Genomic DNA, 12,167 nt, shown 5'->3' on the forward strand with positions numbered 1-12,167 from the left:
GCCTTAATGGTGAATTTGTATTCTAATAAAACAGCCATCTCTGAGCCAATGAAAATAACTGGGTCCGAAATTTGAAACATGCATGCATTTCAGTGGATGAGCCACTTATGCCATGCATTGGTGTATTTTGTGAAAGTAGTCTTTGAAGTCAGTATATGAGGGAAAATACATGTTTTTGGGCAAGTACTGAGCACAGGAATGGATATCGGAGACTTGGATTGTACTGTATGATGGGTGTGAGTTTTCTAAATCAAATCTTTGATGGTGTTTTGCTGTTGTAAAATCATGAAATTGCATTAAAATTTTTTCCACTGGATTAGAGATGGTTGGCATTTTTGGAGTACAGGTTTACCATGAAGGCTTGCAAGTAAAGCTCTCTCCATCAGGGGCTGAAGGCAGCACATGGTGAGTACTTGATACAGAAATTAGACATGATGGGTTAAGTATTCTTTTAAACTGTTTAAACTGAAACCTACTGCATAACACCTGGGTAGACTTTTTTACAACACATGATAAATTGTGTGACAAACTGACTCAAAGCTATTTTGATCAAAATTCTCATTCTATCTTATTTAAACAGAGTTTGCACAATGCATGTACTTAACACAGGGCACTAAAACATAAGGCCTGGACATCATAACATCGTACGTAATAATGTAATAATAATTCAACAATACTTTGATACTTAGCTTTATTGATTTTTTGGGGGTTTTTTTTGGTACAGCTACAGTTCATACGGTGGGACCGTAAGTCTTAGTAGATAGCTTGGGCAAACTACTTTCTGTTATGTGTAACAGGTTATTATTTCAGCATTGATAAACTATTGTATTACTTCTTCAGTATCCATAAGTATACTAAACTAAAACTTCATAAACATAGCAAAAATTCTACCAAGAACACATCAATATCTATAAAAACACAGACCTCAAAACTAATAATAGTCTGTGCTATCACAAATACAATCCAAAAGCAAGCAGGTACAAGGCATATCCAAGGGCAGCTTGATGGAATCAGAAATCCCCCCTGCCTGCCGCTCTATCAACTAGCTCCACACTGCTCCTGGGCTATTTTAGATCTAGGACAGCACTATACACTGAGGGACAGCATCTCCCCTCCTCTCTGTGCAGGCTTTTTCTTCTTCTATTCTCCTTGCCAAAATCATCTCATCAGTCACACACCTCATGGGTCTCCATCCCTGGATTATGTGACAATATTCTGCAGGGCCACAGTAAATGGAAATGGTTTTCCATCCATTAAGAGCCAATACTCTAAGATAAATAAACTTTGTGACTTTATGGAGATTTTCCCCCATTATGGTTGTTGGCCACTAACCCAAATTCAGGAAGACCTACTTATACTATGGTAAAGAACATTATTATCCACGAATGGGATCCTCATAACTAGGATTTTTTAAAAAAACAATTACATTCATGTGCTTGATGGAAAGATTATGAGGTGATGATACAGACTTAAAATTGGTGGAGTAACAAGCTGTGTTGCCACCAATGTATTTTTAGTGCAGTATTTTCTATCACATTAAAAAAGGTTGAAAACTTTACACTCACTTGAGGTGTTTTATTTGCTGAATCACTTGATCGTCATCAAGTTCTGATGTACACACACACACACACACACACACACACACACACACACACACACACACAACTCCACTCCAACTGGCAAGAGTACCAGCATTGGACTTGGTTGTAATGACAAAGGCGAGTTTACTCGACACTATCTGTGAACTCTGTTGAAAGATGAGAAACCTATGATATAGCTTTGTGTTAAAAAACATTTACTAATGATAATGTGTGAGGTAAGCAAACTTGTCTACAGTAGAGGGTGTGAGAAAATCAGTGGTATTACCTACACTTAGGGTAGTACCTTGCATAGGAAATGAGAGGGCTCCTAAACAGAAACACGCCTGCGGTGTTAATCAGAGACATGTCCAGTATCCTCAAAAGAAGCATCAAATAATCTATGTATTTTATTGAGCTGTGACGGTGACAAACGAATTACAGCACTGACAAGTTCATGTCACAGCTTACTGTGATTTGCAAATGACACAAAAAAGTCAAATCTTTACAACAGAGCCAAGTAAGCTTGCTTCTTGGAGCCATGATCCATCTCATTGTCCCCGAGATGGAACATTTTAAGTCCACTGTAGCAAGATGGAGAAAGGCAGATAAAACACAAGCAAAGAGCGAGAGGAGACAGGCTTGTCTAGAACACGGTAGAAATTGTCTACACTTTGGGACCTACAGCAACTACAACCAGTGTTTTCCACTACAGGAGCTTAATACAGCTGAGTGGCTCTTCTCTTACTGTTCACTGGCTGTCTCCTTGGTTGACTGAAGTGTGACACCCTGAGAAATATAATGATTCTGAAATGGTCCCACAGTACGGACCATTTCCCCAGTGAAGTGAGCCAAACATGTTGCACTATTGAACGAGCGCAAAAGGAGGCACTGTTGCAGGTGACACACAAACCGACCACCAACATGAGGGAGCTGCATCTTACCCGAGTCGGCCTACAAGCCAGGCAGAACAAGGATGAGGGTCATAACCGGCTCCGAGTTGGAACTGGGTCAAGTGTCAGCTCCTCATTACTGAGAGGCTGCATCGAGTTACATTATGATGTGTTAAAGCAAAGGTTAAGTGTTATTTTATCATATGTATTCAAATGTAATCACTTATGACTTATGACAGTGATTCAAATCAAAATGTTGTAATACATGAATGTAATATGGAACGGTATGCATTTCACAGGTTTTGTTTGGAAATATGTCTTCATATCATTACAATATGCACAACAAAAGGTTGGAAAAAAGGGAAATGGAGGTTTCAGGGATGCAGACAGGTAAGGGGTACAAAAAAACTTGGGAACCTTGTGTGGATGCCACTGCTAAGGATGTGCAGAGCATGCTTCCCCACAAGAAAACCTTATCAAAAATATTCATTTTACATGCTCATTTCTAGTTACTTTTAAGTAAATCTGCATCTGCCTGAAAACTAAATCTAACAATCTTAATGGGGTAAAACAACCCTACATAAAAACACAAAGGAATCAAAAATGTGGGTGTTGAATATGTCAACATGACCAAAATAATAATAATAATAATAAAATAAAATAAAATAATAAAAAAAGACAACTATTTGAAAAAAAAAAGAAGAAGAAAACAGACAGCCTGTTGTACCATTAAGGCCAGTTAATTAGCCATTCCCTTTGGAATGGATGGGTTAATATATAGATATATAGATGATCTCTACATGTTAAATCAGACCAAAAGCACCTTGACAATACTGTGTCCAATCCATAGCCAAGTGCCTGAAAAAGAGTACAACACACACTGATGAGACTACAAGGATGTGAAGTTAAACTCTGATCCTGTCTTGGAGGCATTTACTACTAGCTGACACACTGAGCTGGGTATACTGCTCAGGGCAGGAGACCAGAAGCTCTGCTGATAAGGAAGCTGAGCGAATGAACATACATTACCTGCCAGTGTCTAATGACAGACTCAAGCTATTAGGAGAGCCACAGCACCTGAACCAGACCAACAACAGCCACACAGACAAAAATTCAGAGCTGCAGGAAAGCTGAGATCATGGCTTAATCTCATGTTAGGATTTCATTTTCCAGAAAGGTTTGGCTAATTAGTCCCTGGACGCTCTGTCAAGTCATTTATTAAGAGCGCTGCAGTTGCCTTGTGAAATGGCTGGCTAACCCAGTTAATGTTAGTTAACGTGCCGACTTGATCGCTGCATTTAGTGCTACAGAATGTGACACTGCCCATCACTGATTACAATACATTTAGCAGCAACAAGATGTACACTAGGTAATGAAACCAAGGTTACGATGCAACTAACATTAGACGTTCACGTGGTCTTGACATTAACCTACCCAATAGCCCATCTTTATCTTGTGCACCAAATGCATCTTTGATGTCACAGTTCAGCACAACACAAGCTCAGAAAAGTGAAAACACCTACTTTTCCTGTCAAACAAAAGCAAACAATGAGTCTTACCATACAGTACTTCAGGTTGCTATACATCTCTTCTCATACTGTAGAAAAAAATGGAGTCATGCTGCTATGATGGACCTCCCGTTCTCCCTGACATCAACTGTAGTCTTGCCCTCAAAATAAAATAAAAATTTTTCCAGCTTGTTTCAGTGGCTATGCAAGGTGAAGAAATGAACAATAACTTTCTAAAAATTTCTCTCACATGTATGTGTGTATGTATATATGTATACATATATATATATATATATATATATATATACATATATAGATATATATATATGTCTGCAATTTATATGGATATTTTGTTTCCCCAGAAAGTATCGATTTTTCAGCTGCAAGTATCGACGCATTAAGCCCCATTCAAATCTCCCGTGTTCCGTCTGGCGCTCTGCTCACCGCCCATTTCCCCCGTTCGCGTTGCAGGAGAGCGATTAGGTCAGCCAGCAGCTAGTGTCGATGTAGAGCATTTCTAGCAAGTTACCTGTCTAGATACTCTCTTTACACAGACGCCGACGTCTTTCTCTCCCTGTTTAAGCAGTTAGAGCTAAGAGATTCAAGAGAGAGGCGCTACAGCAGCGCACTGACATAGATTGTGTAACAAAGCGAAGAGTTGCCACTCCGGTCTAGTTTCCCTGGCTAACAGCGGCACACTGGCTTAGCTTGTCTATTCAGAGAAGAGGTATCACTTCGGCTTATTTTTCAATCTATGTTATCACATGCATACCACTGCTCATTCATTGGTAGCTGAATTGTTAGGTCTGATTGATAAGTAATTTACATTTTTAAAATAATAATAATAATAATAGTTTAACATATTGTTAAATTATTGGAGTCAAGCCAAACTAATTTTCTCATCACATCTTTGATTCATTTTGTCCAGCATTGGCAAACTGCAGACTCTGTCCAGTCAGTGCCATATATTGTGTAACTGATTGATGCTTTCAGTTTTCAGTTCAATTAATTCAATCCAAGTCAATGGAACACTCACAAGATGTCACCAAAATCACTCTGTCCCTTTAAAATCTTTCAGAAAATGATGTAAGTGTATCGAATCGTATCGTAGGCCGAATATCGTGATATATATCGTATCGTGAGCTGAATATCGTGTATCGTATCGTGAGAATAGTGTATCGCTATATATATATATATATATATATATATATATATATATATATATATATATATATATATATATATATATATATATACACATACACACACACAAACTCCTGTGGCGAGAGGAATAAGATTGTGCCAAACAGCACTTGAACTTCCAGTGCGCAGGTAGTTTTTCTTACAAAACAAGGTACAGGCCAGAAAGTAACACTCTGAAAGCCAAAAATACCAGCAGTTGGTGAGGTAATCGTTGAGTCAGTGGTATTGATCAGCAAACCTCTGCAGATTCATTACAGTCATCATGTGCTACTGGACTGTAAAAATCTGTGTTTCAGCCTTTCCTCATGCTCAAATGCTCAAATAACTCAGTTGGTGTAACTTCAGAGGACAACATGGTACGTATCCTGCTGCAGGGATGTACAAACACTGCATCCTACAGCCTATATGGGATGCTGGGTGTTCTGACAGCAAAGGTGTCTACCATGTAAACACGACACCCTGCGTTCAAATTCAGCCCAGAAGCTTTGCGGCACGTCCTCTCCCCCTCTCCCAATTTTCTCTATCCATCTCTCTCTAGAACAAAAATAAATACTGAAAGCACAAAAAAATATTGTTAAAAAGTGGTATGCCAAAACTCCACCTTGCCATAACGTGTGTAAATTCTTCCACTTATGATGGTCACTTAAATATAATTTAACCTTTCCAAGCTACTGCATGTTCACAGTTTTAAGATGAACGAACCCATGCCAACTGCCTCCTGACAAGTGGGATGCTAACAGTCTCTATCAGATCAGTACTTTGTATCAGCATATGCTGAACACTGTGCTTGCTATTCATATAAGAAATAAAAAGGAGCTACTTGTGCACTCCCAGGCTGTTGTAGTGGCATTTATTTTTGACTCTAGAGAGCACAAAGCACTGAGGCTCTCCAAATTATTGACTGCTTGAAACAGGGTGCCTCAAATATCATTGATTACTTTCAAATGTCAGGTCCACCCAAAGAGGACAGGAGAGCGAAAATAATGAGCTGCTGGGCTAGGCACAAATTATATTAGTTTGGAGAAAAACAAGTGCTTGTGTGCTTTGCAAATTTAATTTAAATAAAATCTATACAATGATTTGTTTAATATTGATTTGAAAAAAAAAAAAACAAAAAAACAGCACAGTAAATTGTGAGTTTAAAATTAACAATCAACTATTCATAATTAAATCAGATCATGGTGAATTGATTTTTTCTTCCTATGGAGAGACCCATAAATTCACAGAATACCTGGTAATCCATTCTAAGTCGTTATTTCTTAAGCCTCTGCTTTTGTTGCCTAGTTATCATGTTACGATAACCTGTTTGTACTACAGGCAACCACAAAAAAAAGGAAAGCCCAATCCTGGCTACCAATGTCAACAAGTTTATTTTCTGCAATAACTTGTTCCCTGGAGTTCAACAAAAAAAATTGACAGAAGAAGACTGACAGCTGACTTGCCATGATGCACAATCAATATTTTGGGACAATATTTACAGCAGACAGGCATTATCGCCTGCGGTGAAGGAGGTGAGACTTCACAAACATGACACAAATCAATGTGCATTAAATTGTAGGGAGCAATATAACCTACAGGAGTGGCACTCCTGGTCCTGTGGACTCAAGAGTACTGCTGGCTTCCTATCCACCAGCTAATGAACTGTATTCACAAAGTGTCCCAGGTGTCCCGCGCTTACTGATTAGATGACCAGAATGAAAACCATCAGGCCTCTACGTCCTGAAGTCCAGCATTATAGAATAATATAGTACATACAGCACATAACACTCTATGACTGTTGATAAAAGAGCCCCATTTACAATCACAGAAAATATATGATGGCTGAAACAACCGCCTGTGGCGCAACAACACATCAGTGTTCATGTACACACACACACACACACACACACACACACGTACTACGACTGACAGCTGAATGTGTTAAGGCTTTGCCTCTAGGGATCAATTCAGCCTCCTACCTTTTATCCTGGTCTTCTATACCCTGTGACATCTCTCACCTGCCACTGTCTACATGCGTACAGGAGTGTGCGTGCACACACACACACACACACACACACACACACACACACACACACACACACACACACACACACATTTAGATCAAAGATCAATCACCAAACAGTGATTTGTGCAGACAATACTAGTCAGGAAGCTGTTCAGGTACATATTATAGGGTCTGTCTAACATGACAGAGAGCTGATGACTTATCCCATCCACACTGAGCACAAACCAGTATAGTGCCCTGATACTGCAAACTGATTGTACTACAAACAAGTAGTTGTATAGACCTCAAATAACTAACTAACATGGATAGAATCATAGAATTTGATCATGAAAACAGAATCGACTGTAAAACGCAGAAAATTGCAGAATTAACCAAAATGTGGGTACAATTTATATTTTTTTAAAAAAATCAGGGTTTCCCTACTAAAGTTTTTTCCACAACACCTAACCCAAATGAACAGAAAAAACACTATGCTGAGAGTCTCTAATGTGTTTTGGTGTCATTTTCATGCACGCTGCTGCAGCTTCTGTCCTCTGACTGCTGTCTTTCTGTGTGTTTCTCCGAGGGCGGGGCCCAGCCCCTCTTCCACACACACACACACACACACACACACTCACAGAGCAGCACAGCAGCAAAAGAGCTCATCGCCTCAACAAACTCTCAGCAGTGCAGCCACACTGGCAGTTTTATAACTACTGAAGCACTCTCTTTGAATAAAAAAATAGTGCAATGCTGTGTTACAAATTCATTTATATCCAGTAAAGACTGAATATTTTCTTACTGAGCTGTTGAAATTTTATCCATCCACATCATGATTAGACATCTTCTGATGACAAAATATGCTTGAATCATTAAACAAATAATTCAGAAACTTAAAACAGAAAACACAGAATTTGGGAAAAAAATAAAAAAAAGAATCTTGATTTTTTCTAACAGATTTCATAGGGACTCAAAACTGTTCATGGCTTAAGGTTATATCTGTAAATTGTATAATCTTTCATGGTTTTGGTGAATCCGAGGAAGAAGAGGTGTTACCTTGGTAACATCTAAAGGCTGAATTATGCTTCAGCGTTAGAAGAGCGTACGGGGGTTGTGCGAAGCACGCATTTCCTACGCAGCGTGTGTGTGTCCAACATACCTCTGCGAAACACACTGAGCAATTCTCCTCCCACCAACGTAGACCCTGTGACGTATGGTCGCTGCTCTTCTGTACGTCTTTGTAATGGCGAGAGGACGAGTCGTATAGGTGTGGGTTCTTGCGCACCTCCTCGGCCAGGCGTTCTTCCGCGAGATCCAGCACTCTCCAAAGTTTTCAAACACACCGACGGGTCGAGACACAACAGTTGATTTAAAAACGGCGTTGCCGGCCAGCACAACAACAGGATGTGATGCCGGTTGCAACGAAATGCCGGAAATGATGTACTTCGGTGGACCAATCACAGCTCTTGTGGGGCTGCGTAGGGTCCGCGTAGTTACAATTTTTAGGAGGCGCGCGGCAAGGCGCGCGGCAAGGCTCTGCGGCGGTCGCACAACCCCCGTAAGCTTCGCACAACCTCCGTACTGAGATTTCCTTTTGAAGACAGGAACCTCTTTGTTTGACATCACTGATGGTCCAGACAGTCAAAGGAACCAAACATTCACATCTGCTCGTGTCTATTCAGAAAAGGTTGGGCAAATGGAGTGATTGTTGGCTGGGCGAGGGGGAAAAGAGGACAGTGAATCTGGAGGCCGCAATCTATAAGCGTTCGGTTGATTGATCTGTGACGAGTAACTCATTAAGTGGTTCAAACCACAAGGGAATGAAGTGCTGGAAAGACAGCAGTCTGTAATAGAACCATTGGCTCTCGTAACATTAAGTGACTCCAGCTTTCTAGTCTGACAGTTTTATGGCTGCATTGTGCAGCCCACTATTCAACCACATCAGATTGTGCTAAACCCACACTGAGACCCACACGGTCCCCTTTCCTCCAGCACCAAACTAAGGTTTTTAATTAAAGGGGTTTACTTGGGATACACTGCAATCGCAAAATATCACATCATATTTTTATATACGTTCAATATGATTCTAAAAATTATCAAATGTAATTTTTATTTTATGTGAAAACACAATGCTGGCATTATACTGTTACTACTACTACATTGTATGAAGACTGGATTTCTTAATAATTCGGTTTCCTTATATTACAAATATATCTGTGGTTTGGTGAGGCCTTTCTGCCAGATCCTTCATGGGGTCACTGAAGTTCTTACGATTAAGCACAGCTTTGCAAAACACGTTTTCTTTTGGTAATATCAGTGAATATGAATTTCGTATATTCAGACCTGGCGTAGATTACGGCACAAAAAATAGTCTGACAACATCCAGCTGCTGTTTTAAATGGAAATAAGGTGTCCCTCTGGCAGCACACTGAACCCAGACATAAGTTTAACATTTTGCTCAAGAGCAGCTGTCATGTATGATATTTAATTAAGTGATGAATACACCAAAATGTTAGCAAAAATAGTATTTTCTTTTAAAAACTTTCCTACTTCAGTAGAACTGCTAAATGTATGTCCCTCTAAATTTAAATGAATGTCTACCTAACCAACATAAGGGAAGAAGAACATCCCTGCATTTCTACTATATGGTTCACTCTTCTCGCTCCAGTCTTGGCACAGCTATGTGTTAATAGTACAATTTACTTATGCTGCACCTGCAAGGGCAATGTAGAATCTCAGAAATACCTTTACTAAGACTTCCTGAATGAAATGGGTTTAATAACCAATGATTTAAGCAAGTAATCCATTGAAAGAGATGTTATAAAGGGGATTTACTTCACTGATGAGGCTGGTTTTATGCCTTTGGTATTTTGTATAATCCCCTCTCTTTTGCACTATGAGAGTTTCCATTCAGTAAGTAGTACAACACTCTGTGAAACTGTTGGATCTTTGCAGTAATCAGACCAAGACAAATCCCAGTATGTATATTATTTGACAATTGTAATTAATCCTGGTAGAAGCTAAGGCCCTCAAGCAGCTGACACTGAAAGTCAAGATTAACAAGACAGGCTATTTATTATGAAACTAGGGGAATGTTATAAGCATGGAGGTAGTTCAGATTAAATTATCTACCACCACTGTATTTGTAGAGTAGAGTCGAGCCACCTAATAAAAAATGAAAATTTTTATGATAATATTTATGTAATATATTACGATGTAATATACATTAACCATTATAGATTACTGAAGTAAACTATACAATGGCAGGGTCATTTGAGGGAAAGCATCTAGTTTTTTCTTTTCTGCAACTGCAAGCGTTTTGTTTATATTGTTGGCTGTTTGCCTTGTGATAAAGAAATCCCGGAGGCTATAGTTTACCGACCATTTTAATTACTACTTCATCACAGTTAGTAGTTATATCCATCAGAGAATGGCATGCACTGGCAGTGCGCTGCATTCCAGAGATAGCGAGCAACGCCAAAACAGCCATGGTTGGACAAAAATGGTCACACTCAAACACAAGCTTCCGACACCATTTTGAAAATCCACGGATTTCTTGACAACAACAACTCTGAGATGCCATCTCACCAATTATCTCCAGATCAGCTGACATTAGCAAGACTATTCGACTATATCAAATATCCCCATGTAGCTAACAGTCTGGATAGGACACATAATAGTAACGTTAGCTTAGCTTCGCCTGCTAGCCAGAGAGATACAACCCGCTAACCCGCTGTAGCATCCCTGCATCCCTCGGCACACGCTGCTCAAATGGCTAATTAGCGAGCTAGCTGGTTACGATTAGCAACCGACAATGAAAAAGCACGGCGGTGGGTCGGAGCAGGCGACACCGGGATAATAGCAGCTAGTTTTACTACCTGGCAACAGAGCACATATCTTACCGGGGCAACGAACGGCGGAAAGCATCAGTTTGATCCCGCTGTTTTAACTAGCCCGGCTAGCTTAGCGAGCTAGCTAGCTACCCGTTGTAGCCAGCACGGAGGACAATTGAAAGGATACAGACAGGGGGAAAAGACAGAAAAAACGACCAAGTAGCAGGTCGATACATGGACATTCCTGCCCTTCACGGCAGCGGACGAGACTTACCAAAGCTACTCGGTCGAAGAAAAAGATCCCGTGTGTGTAACGCCGCTGCGTCCTCTAGTCGCGTCCCGTGCTCTCCGCTGGCTCTGGAAACGTTGCGGACTCGCTCTGCTACAGCGTCTGTCGGGCCAGTGGCGCTGGGAAGACAGACTTCACCCGGAGAGACGGACACCGTGTGGGGGATGGGGATGCACTGCCAGGAGGGAGGGGGCCGGGCGGGAGGGAGGAGGGATGCAGGGATGCTAGGAGAGAGGCGGGGGTCCGCTGTTCAGACACAATAATAAGATACTACTACTACTACTACGACTACTACTACTACTAATGATAATATAATTAAACAGTTTTAAGGAGTGTATGGAGCGAACTTATATAATTTCTAGTTGCCTTTGAAAGTGTATTTCCAGGTGTAAGCGCAGGTGGCTCATGATCACGTAGCTCTTGTCTCCTTAGACCCCCCCATTCCCGTATTTCGCAGTCTCAGATTAGCGTATATAACCGAGGGTCCAGAATGTGGAATTCTCTGCCTTTACATGTCTGAGGTTTGTTTAAAAGAGCCCTGAAATCACTTCTCCCAACCAATCAATATTTTCCATATGGGCTGCCTGTTCACTCTGGCCCAGCATTGCTGGGTCAAAGCAATATTTTCCAAGGCCTTTTATGAATACTGCCTACTTTCCCCCCCCTTTTTCTGCCTTTTTTCAAATTGTGTCTGCTGACTTTCTTTTATCTTTCTTGTCTCATGGAAACAATAAGCCATATTACATGAGTGTATGTTCTTTGTTAATGATATCGTGGGTACACCTACATGTCTAATGGGTGTGTGTTATTGATGTATGTATGTGTGTATTTGTGAGTATTATGATTGTGACTTAACTCATTGCACTTATGTAACAGATGG

The 12,167-nt window shown here is 40.4% G+C and overlaps 1 protein-coding gene across 2 annotated transcripts in view; it reads right to left on the bottom strand.

The window, feature by feature from the left end:
- fam168a (family with sequence similarity 168 member A) overlaps window positions 1–11,412 on the bottom strand; it is a 39,377-nt gene extending 27,965 nt beyond the window's left edge. For both annotated transcript variants that reach the window (XM_030066680.1, XM_030066679.1), the window contains exon 1: window positions 11,273–11,412. The gene's annotated coding sequence lies outside the window, so the exon portion shown is untranslated. The remainder of the gene's footprint in view (window positions 1–11,272) is intronic.
- Between the last annotated feature and the right edge of the window lie 755 nt (window positions 11,413–12,167).

This window comes from Myripristis murdjan, chromosome 13 (assembly GCF_902150065.1).
Source record: "Myripristis murdjan chromosome 13, fMyrMur1.1, whole genome shotgun sequence".
Lineage (NCBI taxonomy): Eukaryota > Metazoa > Chordata > Actinopteri > Holocentriformes > Holocentridae > Myripristis > Myripristis murdjan.